This window comes from Phocoena sinus, chromosome 21, assembly GCF_008692025.1.
Source record: "Phocoena sinus isolate mPhoSin1 chromosome 21, mPhoSin1.pri, whole genome shotgun sequence".
Taxonomy (NCBI): Eukaryota; Metazoa; Chordata; class Mammalia; order Artiodactyla; family Phocoenidae; genus Phocoena; species Phocoena sinus.
Window position 1 is genome coordinate 4738490 of NC_045783.1, and position 17317 is coordinate 4755806.

The window sequence follows — 17317 nt, forward strand, 5'->3', positions numbered from 1 at the left end:
CTACCTCCTCCCCTAGATTTGGTTCATTTCATAAAATCATTTCAGTGGATGTAGCTTATCCAGTTGCCTCATTCAACCAGATGTTGGTATTGGAAAAGAACCATTAGTTGATATCATTCAATAAGATTCTCTAGCAGTCTATTGCCAACAAGATAATCCCCTGTTCAGTGGAGCATTTTGAAGCCAAATTACACAAGTCAACTAGAGTTCCTATGGCAGACTTATAAAATGGAGGGAAAGGAAGTCCCTGATATCACGGGTATAAAAAGCAGGAAGGGCAGAAACACATAGTTATCCGATCATCTACAATTGCATGGAGATGCCCCCCACCCCCATGCCCACGCCTCCCCTGGAGGGTCCTCAGTGTTCTCAGAGAAAACAGTCACTGAAAGAAGATGCAAACAGGGCTGTGCAGTGACATCCTAACTGGCTGTAGCGGAGTTTAGGCCTAACTAGCCTTTCTGAATTAATTCGAATCTCTAATTGTTTGGCTTGGAGACCAACCAACTCTGCCAGGGCAGTCCCAGCTTCAGAGGTCTCCGTAAGGTTGGTTGAGGCCTTTGCAGATCCTGCATCCCCCCCAGTCCCGCCTCCTTCCTCGTCCTCCCTGGGAGCTGTGTTTGGGCTGCCATCTTGGGATGCACACACATGTTCACGTTTGTTAGCACCCTGCCAGGCCTGCGGAGACCTTTCCACTACTGGCCCAGCCACAGACATTTGCGCTTCTGATCCCTGTTAAGGATCAGGAGAATTAGAAGAATTGTAATGGCTTCTTTCCATGACTTGTTTGTACGTTACCCTCTGTCGACTTAAAAACAAACCTAAAAAATGTACTACGTGAAGGCTGTGTTTATTCACTGTCTTACTGAGGCCGATAGCCCGGGAGACAGCCTCTCAGCTCTGAAGCGGGGAGCCAGTATATATGTGATTTTAGTAAACGGGGTGCGTGCAACCCAGAACTCATCTTGGTGGAAGGTTGCTGCTGGTCACGAGGAATGGGTATCTTAGTTAATGGTTTTAGTGCTTTTCTAAGCATGGGAAGAATCCAGGTTTGTAAAATATTTCTCCTAAAAATATCTAACTTTCTGAAGGCCTGATCTACCAGTTTTCCCAGAGCACAGAGGGCCTCATTCCTGACCTCCGCCCTGAACTCCTTTCAAGTTGTGTTAAAGGCCAGCAGCTGCAGTGGTGAATGACTCAATCCTTGTAGAGCCCGATGGTGAGCCACATTCTTTAGTTGGCAACTTGGAGAGGCTACACCTGAGCTACACTGGAAAGAGCATCAGCTGGAGTCAGGACACAACAGTTCCTAGCAGAGGTGACTCCGGAACCCCACTTAGAAGGAGGGACAGGAATCCAATGGAGAACGGAGGCTCAGGCCCTTCTTGTAACCGAGTTTGTGTAGCGAGCACATGCGTTTCTGTTTTTATGTGGGTCTCCTTTGGGGGCTGCTGGAGAACAGGAGGGGGCTTCCTCCCAAACTCACCCTTGGGTACTGACCCTGGCTCACACCCAGCCCTGGGTTCTTAGGGTCTTCATCTCTGAACCGTGGGTTTCCACAACAGAACCCAAGAGGATAAACGGGAAACTGGCTACTTTTAGTCCCCAAACCATCAGCAGGATCTCGGAGCTAACCAAAAATGCAGGTTCTCAGGCCCCACCCCAGACCTACTGATGCAGAATCCGCATTTTCACAAGACCCTCGCTGACACGTATGACTGGGATTTAGCAGCACCAAGCCAGAGGGCGCCAAGTCTCCTTCCAGAGGAGCCAGCCTGGTGAATCAGGAAGAACACACGCTGGCATTTGGTAGCCCTAAACTGGAATTTTTTTCTGCCACCACATTATCTATGTGCCATTGGAGAAATTCCTCGACTTGTCTGAACCTTTTTCACATCTGTCATATTGGGTCTCTTAATATATGTACTGTTTATAAATTGTGAAGCACGTACCACAGTGCCTGGCATACAATAGGAATGAGTATCTTTTAATTCCCCTCCCTTGCCTGCTCTCTCCTGCAGAACCAATATTCTGTGATTCTACGGATCTCAATTCCTGTCATAGACCTCACTTCTACTGCCATTGCCCCCAACTTAAGAAAATAAACATAAATGATCAAATCTGACAAAAGTAAGATCATATACTAAGAACTGGTAGCTATCAGTGGCAGCAAATGGAATTAATCCAGGATTTGATATGCAATATCCCTTAGAAATAAACACACGGGCGTCTTCCTCTCCTAGTGTCAGTCAGTTCAGCTAGAAACAATCAAGCTAACATTTCTGCTTTTCAGGTTATCAAGGTGATGCTGTTGCTTGGGGGCAGGATGTGCATACCCCTGGAGTGTTGTCTCAAAACAGGGCGACTGTTTACCTATTAAGAGTTTTCAGTCTTTCAAAGTAACCCTGAAGAAATCTGTTTATTCTAAAGAGTTGTTAGGGGAGTGAAATGTCTCCCAAGATATCTTTTAAAATGCTGTTCCACTGTATCTTGAGGTGATATGTTTTGTCTTTTACTGAATAGGTTATTATTCAGAAATGCTCACTTATCTTCACACTCTTCGTTTTGAATTCAGCTACACTGTGACTTCTCTGTAAATCTTTTATGAACAAGGTCTCTGGTGGGTCCTCTTTAATTGGTTAAGGATTGTCAGACGAGAACACTGTCAAAACTCTAGACAGCATTTCTTTCTAAAAAGATCATGCAAAAAACTTTGCCTGGGATAAGGTGTCTGGATGCAGATAAAAACAAACCGCGCTCTTTGCCCACGAATTCTATTTGAACCTGGCTTGTCAAAACAAGGAGGGCTTTCAAGTGCTCCATTAGCAGTCGTATTCTTGAACAGCTTTGCTTTTTAAAACTGAATAGTTTGTGCTGTGATTCCGACAAAACGGAAAGAAGGAAGGGGATTGTAGAACTTTGCTTATAAAATATTCTTGTAGCTATTCTTTCGTGGTAGACCAACAGAAGGTATAAAATGCAAAAGCCTCTGAAGGGTTTCCTTCTGTCATCTTACAAATCTAGACAGCAATTTCATTATCCAGTGTGAAGGAATAAACATAAACACACACAGACATCCACCTGCCACGTGGACACCATTTCCTTTTTTTTTTCCCTGTTAGGTTATTGTCTACCCCAGAGAATTCATGCTTGACTATGTATTGGCCCAGTTCAAAATCCTCCCTCACCTTCTTCCTTCCTTCCTTACCTGAAACTTGTGAAACATCTTCCCAATCTCTTCCCTATTCATATTACAACATGCACAAATGTCTCCTAGGCTTTTCTGTGTACACCTTTGGAGAGCCCCAATAACTAAGATGGCTATTACTACATTTGTAATTAAACGTATTTCTAAATACTGTATTTGGAACTTCCCTGGCGGTCCAGTGGTTAAGACTCTGCGCTTCCACTTCAGGGGGCCCAGGGTTCGAGCCCGGGTGAGGGAACTAAGATCTCGCATGCCGCAAGGCATGGCCAGAAAACGAAAACAAAACCTAATAAGTAAATTAAATAAATAAATAAATAAATACTGTATTAAACTTAGAAGTGGTACTACAGTCAATGTCAGTACGTTTAATTCTAAATTTTCTATGCTATCATACTTCTGCATTAACTGAGTTATTTTATATCACTTTTTAAATCATTTAAAAATAAAACTGGATCACTAATCATTAGAGAAATGCAAATCAAAACTTCAGTTTGGTACCACCTCACGCCGGTCAGAATGGCCATCATTAAAAGGTCTACAAATAACAAACGCTGGAGAGATTGTGGAGCATGTAAGTTGGTGCAGCCACTGTGGAAAACAGTCTGGAGGTTCCTCAGAAAACTAAAAATAGAATTACCATATGATCCAGCAATCCCACTCCTGGGAATATACCTGGACAAAACTATAGTTTAAAAAGATACATGCACCCCTATGTTCATAGCACCATGGTCACAATGGCCAAAACATGGAAACAACCTAAATGTCCGTTGACAGATGAATGGATAAAGAAGACGTGGTACATATATACAGTGGAAGAGTACTCAGCCATAAAAACGAACAAAATAATGCCACTTGCAGCAACACGGATGCACCTAGAGATGATCATACTAAGTGAAGTAAGTCAGAAAGAGAAAAACAAATACCATATGATATCACTTACATGTGGAATCTAAAATATGACACAAATGAACGTATCTACGAAAGAGAAACAGACTCATAGACATAGAGAACAGACTTGTGGTTGCCTGGATGGGGTGTGGTGGGAGGGAGAGGGAGGGACTGGGAGGTTGGGATTAGCAGATGCAAACTATTATATAGAGAATGGATAAACAACAGGGTCCTACCGTAGAGCATAGGGAACTATATTCAACATCCTGTGATAAACTTTAATGGAAAAGAATATGAAAAAAATGTTAAAAAAATAATATTAGCATTCAAAGCCAAGATTAAACTAAAAATGAAAACATGTGCGATATTCTGCCTGATACCATAAGTTGAACTCAGGGAAAACAAGCTGATTCTACTGTTAATATTAATTAAACATCATTAAGAAGATACATTTCCTGCCAAGGTCTTCATAGCAGGCATTCCAAACCTAATACTACATCAGCAAATATTTGATTATTACTTTTGGCTTACATTCTATTGGGTATAACATCCCTCTGCTTTTAGGAGACATAAAATTTTTGCAGGCTTTGAGAAGTTGCTTTGGATTGGCATAATTGATAATCAAAACTAAATTATATTAGTCTTTATGCCTTAATATACCTTACTTTGGATTTGCAATGCATTTCAAGATGTTCTTATGTCCATTTTTCTTAGATTTTAGAAAAATCATTCACAGCCATTTGTATATTCAGGAAATTCATGAATCCCAGCACATGCAGAGTTCTGTTTTCCCAAAACCTGCTTTCATTTTGGCAACTCCCGGTCAGCAGTCAGTAGGAAGGGCTTTCCCACCACTCATCCTGCACCAGAGAGAAATTTTCTGCAGGGAACGGGACCAGAGCTGTCCACTCCAAACACAGATGCCTTGCTGGGAGTCCCTTCCCTTCTTTTGAGATTCTGATCTGCTTTGGCAGAAGGGCTCAAAGGGTCAGGGGTAGTTGAAAGAACTTGCACAGGGGACAATTTTTATATTCTCTCTTTCACCTGGGAGATTTTTCATAAGCCTGCTCAGAACCTCTCTGCTTGGTATGCAATACAGAAATAATGGGGTAAGTCTCCTAAATTGAATTGAACTGACCATGGATTTGAAGTTGCTGCCTTTCCCACTGAGTTAAAGCCAAACAGAGTTGCCTCCCCCAGCTAAGCTTTGATCAGTAGTTCAGTACTTCCCTCTTCCTGACTTAAATGCATCCAGTCCCCAGCCCTGGTTTTATTAAATGTTCTTGTTCACTCCACTGGAAATGCTTTAACTGTGGCACCTGCTGGCTGTGAAAGTGATTAGGATTTCATGGGACCAGAGCGTTTCATTTCTACTAAGCCACACCATGGACCATAAATTAATATAGGATTATGCCTCAGCATTTACTCTGCAGGCTTGTTTTGAACTGAAAAGGAAAGGCAATTGAAAGGATGAAGAAAAAAAGCAAACGATCAGATGAAAAGTGAACAGTTGTATGAAACCTGACCGTGTGTATTAGCATAAGAGCTTCCTTAGGAGGAAACTAAGAAGCCTACGCTGTGTTACTCCGTTTCTACTGATAAGCATCATCCCTCCTTTCAAGGCCTGACTCACTTTACATATGGAAAATGTCTTACCCTCTGCCAGGATGTATACGGGTCATCTTTTTTTTCTTTTTTTGCGGTACGCGGGCCTCTCACCGTTGTGGCCTCTCCCGTTGCCGGAGCACAGGCTCCGGACGCGCAGGCTCAGCGGCCATGGCTCACGGGACCAGCCGCTTCGCGGCATGTGGGATCTTCCCAGACCGGGGCACGAACCCGCGTCCCCTGCATCGGCAGGCGGACTCTCAACCACTGCGCCACCAGGGAAGCCCTAACTTCTGTTTTAAACCACTAAGTTTTGTGTTGATTTCTCACACGTTAATAGATAAGCAACTGTCATCTAAGTCAAAAGACAAGATCTTGTAAATGGAATACCTAAGAAACACATCTTAATACAAAGTTGATATATTTTTTTAAAAACATCTTTATTGGAGTATAATTGCTTTACAATGGTGTGTTAGTTTCTGCTGTATAACAAAGTGAATCAGCTATACGTATACATATATCCTCTCTCTTGCGTCTCTCTCCCACCCTCCCTATTCCATCCCTCTAAGTGGTCACAAAGCACTGAGCTGATCTCCCTGTGCTATGCGGCTGCTTCCCACAAGGTATCTATTTTACATTTGGTAGTGTATATATGTCCATGCCACTCTCTCACTTCATCCCAGCTTACCCTTCACCCTCCTCGTGTCCTCAAGTCCATTCTCTACGTGTGTCTTTATTCCTATACTGCCCCTAGGTTCTTCAGAACCATTTTTTTTTTGAGTCCATATATATGGGTTAGGATATAATATTTGTTTTTCTCTTTCTGACTTATTTTACTCTGTATGACAGACTCTAGGTCCATCCACCTCACTACAAATAACTCAATTTCATTTCTTTTTATGGCTGAGTAATATCCCACTGTATATATGTGCCACATCTTCTTTATCCATTCATCTGTCATGGACACTTAGGTTGCTTCCATGTCCTGGCTATTGTAAATAGTGCTGCAATGAACATTGTGGTACATGTATCTTTTTGAAGTATGGTTTTCTCAGGGTATATGCTCAGTAGTGGGATTGCTGGGTCACATGGTAATTCTATTTATAGTTTGGTAAGGAACCTCCATACTGTTCTCCATAGTGGCTGTATCAATTTACATTCCCACCAACAGTGCAAGAGGGTTCCCTTTTCTCCACACCCTCTCCAGCATTTATTGTTTCTAGATTTTTTGATGATGGCCATTCTGACTGGTGTGAGGTGATACCTCATTGTAGTCTTGATTTGCATTTCTCTAATGATTAGTGATGTTGAGCATCCTTTCATGTGTTTGTTGGCAATCTGTATATCTTCTTTGGAGAAATGTCTATTTTAGGTCTTCTGCCCATTTTTGGATTGTTTGTTTGTCTTTTTGATATGGAGCTGCATGTATTGCTTGTAAATTTTGGAGATTAATTCTTTGTCAGTTGCTTCATTTGCAAATATTTTCTCCCATTCTGAGGGTTGTCTTTTGGTCTTGTTTATGGTTTCCTTTGCTGTGCGAAAGCTTTGAAGTTTCATTAGGTCCCATTTGTTTATTTTTGTTTTATTTCCATTTCTCTAGGAGGTGGGTCAAAAAGGATCTTGCTGTGATGTATGTCATAGAGTGTCTGCCTATGTTTTCCTCTAAGAGTTTTAAAGTGTCTGGCCTTACACTTAGGTCTTTAATCCATTTTGAGTTTATTTTTGTGTATGGTGTTAGGGAGTGTTCTAATTTCTTTCTTTTACATGTAGCTGTCCAGTTTTCCCAGCACCACTTATTGAAAAGGCTTTCTTTTCTCATTTGTATATTCTTGCCTTCTTTATCAAAAATAAGGTGACCATATGTGTGTGGGTTTATCCCTAGGCTTTCTAACCTGTTCCATTGATCTATATTTCTGTTTTTGTGCCAGTACCATACTGTCTTGATTACTGTAGCTTTGTAGTATAGTCTGAAGTCAGGAAGCCTGATTCCTCCAGCTCCGTTTTTCTTTCTCAAGATTGCTTTGGGTATTCAGGGTCTTTTGTGTTTCCATACAAATTGTGAAATTTTTTTGTTCTAGTTATGTGAAAAATGCCATTGGTAGTATGACAGGGATTGCATTGAATCTGTAGATTGCTTTGGGTAGTATAGTCATTTTCACAATGTTGATTCATCCAATCCAAGAACATGGTATATCTCTCCATCTGTTTGCATCGTCTTTAATTTTTTTCAACAGTGTCTTATAGTTTTCTGCATACAGGTCTTTTGTCTCCTTGGGTAGGTTTATCCCTAGGTATTTTATTCTTTTTGTTGCAATGGTAAATGGGAGTGTTTCCTTAACATCTCTTTCAGATTTTTCATCATTAGTGTATAGGAATGCAAGAGATTTCTGTGCATTAATTTTGTATCCTGCTATTCTATGAAATTCATTGATTAGCTCTAGTAGTTTTCTGGTGGCATCTTTATGATTCTCTATGTATAGTATAATGTCATCTGCAAACAATAACAGCTTTACTTCTTCTTTTCCAATTTGGATTCCTTTTATTTCTTTTTCTTCTCTCACCACTATGGCTAAAACTTCCAAAACTATGTTGAATAATAGTGGTGAGAGTGGACAACCTTGTCTTGTTCCTGATCTTAGAGGAAATGGTTTCAGTTTTTCACCATTGAGAACGATGTTGGCTGTGGGTTTGTCATATATGGCCTTTATTATGTTGAGGTAAGTTCCCTGTATGCCTACTTTCTGGAGGGTTTTATCATAAATGGGTGTACAGCAGTTAATTTCTTAGCCACATACCTTTAAAGTTAAAAATTTAAAGGAAGTTAACTGAAGAAAAATTAACATTGAACTTGCTAAATTTTTTCTCATTTATTGCATACAAATGGCAATATTTTATTCCCACAGGGAACAGGATGAATGTAACCTTTTTGAACTCCTACCTTCCACCAGGCACTGTCCTAGGCCATGGACATGCAATGGTAAGTCAAAACAGATCATGACCCAGCCCTCTTGGAGCTTACTGTCAAATGGAGAAGAAAGACAGCAATCAAATATTCCACTACACAATTTGGAATAGGTGTATCACAGTAATTACATATAGTGCTCTGATAACTATAGCAGGAAGATCTGACCTAGCATTGACGACAGCTAAGTGTCCCCCAAAACCATGATACTTAAGTTAATATCATAATGGTGAGTCAGAGTTAATCAGGTAACATGGGGTGGGCATGCTGAGCACATAATTTTCCAGACTTGGTGTGTACGGTACATTTGAGGAGCTGGAGACAAAGACGATGGTGCAAGATGCAGCCTGAGATCACAGGGCTTGGTAAACTGTCTTACTGCTTATAAATTTTTATCTGAAGAGTCACTGAAGTATTATAAGCAAGTGACATTGGAACAGAGAAGGGTCTTGGCTTTAATGTTATCTGATTCACATTTTGAAAAATCATTTTGCAGCGTGGAACAAATGATTGCTGGAAAGCAGGATGGCGTTATACAGAATGAAAAAGGAAAAGGGCTGGTGATAACAAACATTGGGGAAATAAAAACAAAATCTTCTTGCATCCCGGAAATCATCTTCACAAAGGTGGCAGAGAAATGAAATCCTTTTCTTGTTGAATAAGCATTAAACCAGAACATGATTCGCATCTCAGGCAACCCTCTAAGAGGTTGCAAAGACGGAGAGAGAGCGCCCCCTGTGCACAGCTGTGGAGCAGTTCTGTGAACCAGCCAACAATCCTGGGAGAACAGGAAGCCCTGCACAGCTAACCAATCCCAGGGGGAGATTCCCACTACATGGAAGATGGCAAAGATAGTCACAATGCTGGTCACCAGGAACAGAAGAGCAAACGCTCTGCCTGCTGCCTCTTGGTGGTGCCGAAGCAGGGCAATTCGCCTACATGTACCCCTGTCCTGATGCAGTGGAGGACGCCGTCCTCTCCCCGTGGAGGACAGACATAACAGCAGAGTTGGCCAGGTGCCACATGACACACTCGCTTCAGGTGAAGACCATAGAGCACTTACTGAACCTGAAGCAAAGAAAGATATTCCCACACAAGATGACAAGCCCAGTATGATTTGTGTGGGCTCCTTATCTCTTGGTAAGAAAGTGTTCCAAGCCCAAGGCCACTCCTATGCTGCTGAGGGAAGCTTGTTAAGACTGTACATGAGACCAACTTTCCCAACAGTAGCCAGGCAGATACAACACATCACCTACATGCTCTTGAGATAAACAACTAGTCCTCAAGTAAGACGACTTAACAGCACCGTTGGTCACACATGTTCACCCCAACTTTACCCGGTAACTGGGGTGGGGTGACCATTTACTCTAGCAAATTGGCTTTATCCAGAGGAAAAACAAACTTCTCATATCTTTTTTGACTGGAGGTGGTTTTGCAACTTGAAGCAAGATGCCCACAAACTTAGGCTCCTACCCTCCCACACAGGCTGGGCGTCATAGGTGCTCTCTCTCTAGACGTTACGTTTCAAAGAGACAGTTGCCAGGTCCTTGGGGAAAACATTTCTGGGTCATTAAGCTGACAAAATTTCTATCAAGTCTTCAAGAAAATGTATATACATTTCAAAGAGAGGAGAAAGTACTTAGAATTTTTCTAAAGTAAATGCTCTGAGAAAAAGGAGGAAAAAAAATCTCTTATTTTCAACAGGGAGAATTAAGCCTCTTAATTTGTTTTTCCCCTTACACCTGTCCAAGGGAAGATAGAATGTATTTCAGGAAGAATGGAGTGTTGAGAAATGAATACCTTCCATTAAATTTAGGGTCACAGAAGTCATTGGTGACTTTCACAAAGACGGTTACTAGGATGTCCTTAGAGCAGAAGCCAGATGGAGCGAGTTAAAGATGACTGTCGGTGAGGGGATAGAAAGAGTAAGAATAATAGGCTTCAATTTAATGAAGCTGCCTGTGAGGAGAGGGAGGGAAGCCATACCTGGAGGGGAGTCAGGCAAGTCAGAGGTTGCTGCTTTCCCTTCAGGTGGAAGGTGCCTTAGCAGGTTGAAAGCCAACGAGGAGGCTCTAGGAGAAAGGGAAAAGGGGAAATTCAGGGTAGAGCAGCAATAATTCATGGCGTGAGATTCCTGGGGAAGTAAGGGAGGATAGGATTCAAATCTAGGGTAGAAGGATTGAAAGCTTGGCAAATGAGGAGAGTTTGGGTACACGGAGACAGCTCTAAATTCTAGAAAGCAGTCAGAATTTTGACGAACAACTTTTTAAAGAGATACAGATTTTGTTATATTTTTGTTTGAAGGCTAGATTAGTTCTGGAGGAAACAGCGTTCAGCCCCATATGAGTGCAAGGGAGAGACGGTCACAGCGGTACAACTGTACTTACGGAAGTGTGAAGCCAGGGACAGAGGCAGCAAGCTGCTATCCTAGGGGAAGGAGGAGCTTTCCAGAGCCCAAGGACACCAGGCTCAGATCTGACAGTGGAGGAGGGCCCTGCTGGGAGCTTTAAACCTGCCCAGACAGCCACAGCAGGACACACGGGCACCGAGGTGGGGCGGGAAGCTGAGGAACACCTAAGTCTCTCCTGCTGCCCTCCCAGGTCCCGCCTCGGTTTCCTGTGGGCAGGACGCAGCGGAGATCAAGGGAGGGGTCAGCCTCCAAGGCCTCAGAGCTGAGTAGAGAACAGGAAGGGGAGGCGGAAAGTTGGGGATCTGAATTCTCATTCCATCTTTAACCTTGAATTGTCTTGAATTTTGTATCTGTCTCCTCTTGACACACCCGCAGAGGAGGCACCGTTCAAACGCAGGAGAGAGAAGCTGCCAAGCCCAGGATGCTCCACGGGTGACACTCGTCTGGGTTTGCTGCTGCTCCACTTCTCAGCTTTCTCTTCTTGTTTCTCCACCTTGAATGTCTGCCTTCCTCCAGGCTCGGTTCTGGGTCCTGTCACCCTCTTCCATGCTCCTCCTAGGCTGCTGTCCTGCTGTCTCATCCACTCCCATGGCTCCAAGTCTTGGCTACAATGTGATCACTCCCAAATCTGTTTCTCCCAGCATCTCACCTCCCCCCGACCCTCTCCCTCTCCCTCTCTCCACTCGTCCACCTCCCCCCGCCCCAACTTGGACTCATGGCTTGACGTGCCTCCTGGAAAGCTCTACTGGGACGCCCTACAATCATCTCAAACTCATCAGGTACAAATGGAACTCCTTTTTCTCACCAAACGTGTTCCTCCTACCACGTTTCCCATCTCAGGGGTTGACAACACCATTCATCCAGTCCTTCAAGACCTCGACACTCTTGTCTGTCACCACACAAAGAGTCAATCACATTTACCTCCTGAATGTTTCAAATCCATATATTTCTCGCCATCCTCACCAGCATCTCCTCAGCTTGGCCACCACTTTCTCTCATGGCGACTATTCCAACCAGGCACCTAACTGATCTTCTAGCCTCAGTTCATGGCTCTTCTCTGATCCATTCTCTAAACTCCACAGCAATCTTCTGATAACTCAAATGTGATGACACATGTAATTCTCAGGTAATTACACTGGTGCTAGCATAGAGGGCTAATCTTTAACATGGTTTAAAAACATGTTATAAGGGGCTTCCCTGGTGGCTCAGTGGTTAAGAATCCGCCTGCCAATGCAGGGGACATGGGTTCGAGCCCTGGTCAGGGAAGATCCCACATGCCAGGAAGCAACTAAGCCCGTGCACCACAACTACTGAGCCTGTGCTCTAGAGCCTGCGAGCCACAACTACTGAGCCTGCATGCCGCAACTACTGGAGCCCATGCGCCTAGAGGCCGTGCTCCGCAACAAGAGAAGCCACCACGATGAGAAGCCTGCGCGCCGCAACGAAGAGAAGCCCCCGCTTGCCACAACTAGAGAAAAGCCTGCACACAGCAACAAAGACCCAACGTGGCCATAAATAAATAAATTCATTAAAAAAACAAACAAACAAACGTGTTATGATATGGTCACTTCTGACATCACCAAGCCCATTTTTCACAAGTCCCCACTCCTCACACGCTATCTCCAACCAGACCCCCTTCTTCACCAGGATAACTCCTCTGCCTCTCCTCCTTCTACTGTAAAGTCATCACTTCTTACAGGGTGCTTTCCCTCACTATTTTAGTGTCCCTCTTAAGGGCTCACCACCCCCATCATAACATTTATCACATGAAATTGTTATTGCCTATTAACTGTCCTTCCTGAATGATAAGACAGAACTATTTCTGCGTTAAGTATTCTCTCCCCAGTTTCAAGCGTAATGCTTTAACCTGAGTAGGAAATCAATAGATATTTTCATATAAAAGAAAGAAGGAAGGAAGTAATAAAACTCTTCCATGGAACAATGTTGGAATTGGTCATAAGGGAATTTTGTAAAAGTATAGGATGCTACAGTAGCTAAGGTGGCCAATGAGGGTGGTTTAAAGTTTGAAGGGTAGGGAAGGCAGGCTTCTTAGCTACTCGTGGTGGTACCTGTAGGCACACAGATCTAGTTCTCTTAAGCTTGAAGTTAGAGGTAGAATTAATTACATGAAAACTTCCACAATAACAACATTTATTAGTGACAAAAAAATGGTCTCTGTTGATATTGGTACGTGACAATTAAGTAGTAAGACGTGGCAGGCTGTGACTGAGTCTGCAATAAGCCATATTTGGGTGTTTTGCACAAGTGTGATAACAGGGTGTCATCTTGACAGTAGGTAGGATCCTGAACCCAGTCTACAAAATATTAAATTACAAATTTTCCTGTGAAAATCTTTTTCCTAGATTCTTTCCCTTTAAGTGCTTTAGTATCAAAGTAGAAAACAAAATAAGGGAATTTTGAACATTAAAAAAAATTTAACTTCTGGACTTTGATGAAGCAATTTTAGGATCTAACTACATCCCTCCTTACTCGGCCAGGTCAGAAGCAGCAAAGGTGGGATGGAGCTAAAGTGCCCACTGCTGCTTTCTGCCACCTTTCAAGAAGGGCATTTCTTTTTTTTTTTTTTTTTAAAGATTTATTTTTATTATTTATTTATTTATTTTATTTTTGGCTGCATCGGGTCTTGGTTGCGGCATGTGGGATCTTTGTTGAGGCATGCGGGATCTTCAGTTGCAGCACGCAGGCTTCTCTAGTTGTGGCATGCGGGTTTTCTCTCTAGTTGTGGCACATGGGCTCCAGAGCGCGTGGGCTCTGTAGTTTGCAGCATGCGGGCTCTCTCGTTGAGGCACGCGAGCTCAGCAGTGATGGCGCACGAGCTTAGTTGCCCGGCGGCATGTGGCATCTTAGTTCCCTGACCAGGGATAGAACTCGTGCCCCCTGCATTGTAAGGCGGATTCTTTACCACTGGACCACCAGGGAAGTCCCAAGAAGGGCATTTCTTCATGTGATGGCTGCTAGCCCCGTGGATATTTAGAAATTTTCTCTCCCATGAGAGAATACCCTTCAACTTTTGGAACAGCATATCCAGAATATTGGTAAGGTGGGTAGATGTTCTTAAGTCAGGGACTTACTGTCCAGAGACAGACAGACAAACAGAGGAAGTCAAAATATCTTGTGGGGCTTGTCCTTGGAAAAATAATTATACCTTCAAAGATTCACTTTTTTGATATGACATAAATAGGAACAATATATTCATCAAGTCAGATGTTTTTTTGTCTTCCATGCAGGGAAATTTCTGTAATCAGCATGCTTGTTTTATTTTAATATGTAGGAATCTTTGCTTCATGGCTTAAGGAAGATGGGGGTGTGTGAATATCACGGTGCTAAGATTCTGCCTGGGTCCATTTTGCTCCCTGATTAACTTTGTGGCCAAGTGACATTGCTTTCTACTAGATTTATTTGGAAATCACCGTCCTTTCTTCCAGTCGAAATCACTTTCCTGCAACTTTTCTCTTTTAGACCAAAGTACTAGATTTATGCCTTAACTCAGATGAATTTATTGGACAGTAGGCGAGCATGCAGGGTCTTACTTGCAGATTGGGGCAAGGGGTCTGTCACATCTTTCTTTCCTACAAGTTCCATTCAACTTAGCTATGAAAGCACATTATACCACTGAACACCAGATGTGGCAGGTTCTTACGGCTTTGTGAACAGGTTTGCCATTTTTGTTTGGGCTGCTGAGTCAGGAAATTGACATTCCACTGTTGTGGTTTTAAAAGTATTTGCTGTGACTTCATTTTTTTCTCCCCTCTGACAGTTGAAGCAGAAAGGTGGATTAGCTTTCTTGATTCCAATGATCTTCCCTGTAGTATACCGCTGATACGCTACTGTGTCAGATGAGTTATGTGAAGTAGAAGAAAATGTCACCTGGTAAATATGACAGTGTTTGAGGGAGGCCTTGAAAGATATTTCTTGTCATTGATGGGTCTCCAAGAAATGTTTTTTTTAAGGACAGGTAGAATTCTTTTGAAATATTTGAATTGGATTTTTTTTTCTGCCGAATTGGCTGAAAGATTACCATGCAAATGCCAACTTTTGTTTTTAAAAGAGACATAAATTGAGAAAGTCAGTGTAATATTCTACTTGATTTCATTCCACACAGAGAGTTATTGGAAGGTGTTCTTCAGGGAATCCTTCTCTGTTTTTTCTTATTGTCATACAGTAGATCACATCTCAGAAAGACCAGGTTCTCACTGCCACATGGAGAGAGATTTGAGACAATGACGGGATAATATCTGGCGACAATGTACGTCTTCATGTTTACAGGTTTTGTGTTGTGAATTGGTGAACGAAGGCTTAAGTACCTGTGACACTTTCAAAGCCTTTTGATTACAGAGAACTGCCTGCAGTTTCTGGCCATCTGGTGAAGCTGAGTTTAGTTTTCTTTTAATTCAGTATTTGTTTCATAATAGCTTATTATTATTTTTTAAGTGTACAAGGTTTCCTGATAAATCACCTTTATCTTTTTACCACATTGACAGAATTTGAATCACAGTTAAAATATAAAATGTTCGGGCTTCCCTGGTGGCGCAGTGGTTGAGAGTCTGCCTGCCGATGCAGGGGACACGGGTTCGTGCCCCGGACCGGGAAGATCCCACATGCCGCGGAGCGGCTGGGCCCATGAGCCATGGCCGCTGAGCCTGCGCGTCCTGAGCCTGTGCTCCGCAACGGGAGAGGCCACAGCGGTGAGAGGCCCGCGTACCGCAAAAAAAAAAAAAAAAAAAAAAAATATATATATATATATAATGCTCAACTATACTTCAATAAAAAAATAAAAATTTTTAAAAATGTAAAATGCTATCCATATTTTTTTCATGGTCAAACATTATTACTTTTTTAAATCAACATTCAGTTTCTTCCTTTATGCTATCCATATTTTTGAGGCAAGGATACATCCCTCAAAACTTTGTAAGGATGAAGGAACTGCTTACAGAGGTAAGATTAAAAAGGAAACTCGGTGATTATGCCTAAGGACTAGGCAGAAAGTGATGGCCGGGTGTTAAATTTGAGTTCTTTGCCTTTAAATTTGAGTTCTTCGCCTTATGAATTATATCACTGTGTCTTGGTATGATATCAGGAAATCAGTATGATATAAAACCCTGAAATAAGGTGTTGTGGTTTAAGCTGGACTCTTTTAACTCTTCACAGAACAGAGACTAAAGACAATAAATGTTTCTGAACTGCTACAGTGGCTCATGACTTCTACTAGTTAGGACTGCTGATTGCTAGATTTGTTCAACTTTTTTCCATCAAAAATTAAAACTTCTGGGCTTCCCTGGTGGCGCAGTGGTTGAGAGTTCGCCTGCCGATGCAGGGGACACGGGTTCGTGCCCCGGTCCGGAAAGATCCCACATGCTGTGGAGCGGCTGGGCCCGTGAGCCATGACCGCTGAGCCTGCGCTTCCGGAGCCTGTGCTCTGCAACGGGAGAGGTCACAACAGTGAGAGGCCCGCGTACGGCCAAAAAAAAAAAAAAAAAAAATTCAAACTTCTGAATCATTTTCAGCACCGTATTGAATATATTTTTCCCTTTATTGACAGAAGAATTCCTGCAAAGATAAATAGACTTAGGTCCTAACTCTCGTTTAGTCAATTACTGGCATTTCAGTACAAATGCAACCTTCTCAATTGAGAGTTCCTGTCTTGCCTTCCTCTTGGTATTTACGTGATCTGTAACAATTACCTCCGGACCTCAACTTCCTTCAACTCAGCACTTAAGCATTGCCAGGTAAAGAAAAGTCCCCTAATCATTCTCAAGAAGTCTCCCTATTTGCAGACCAGTCTCTGCAAACTAATGAGCAATCAGCAGGGCCTTTACTGGAGCCAAGAAGAGACTGGATGTAATTTTACTGCCTTAGATTTAATGAACAGAAACTGGGATATGAAACTGGATGAGAAGAAAACCAATGGTATTTCTGTTAGCATTAGAAACATACCTGAAAGAAAAATAACACAGATAAATAGGGAGAAAAGGAAAGCTTGCCCAGCAATGAAGAAAGACTTGCCAATGCTAAGTAACTTTTTCTGTATGTGGTAGCTGACACCTCCCCTTAAATACACCCTTTTCTGTCCTTCACAGCACACCTCAGGCTCTGAGTAACCAGGTTTGATCTGCAAGATGAATTAGGAAAACCCTAGGGACACAGAGGGAAACAGACAGTAATCTACAGGGAGATGAATCACCCGTCCAACTTGAAAATGCCTGGCTCCATCCTAGGTCAACTC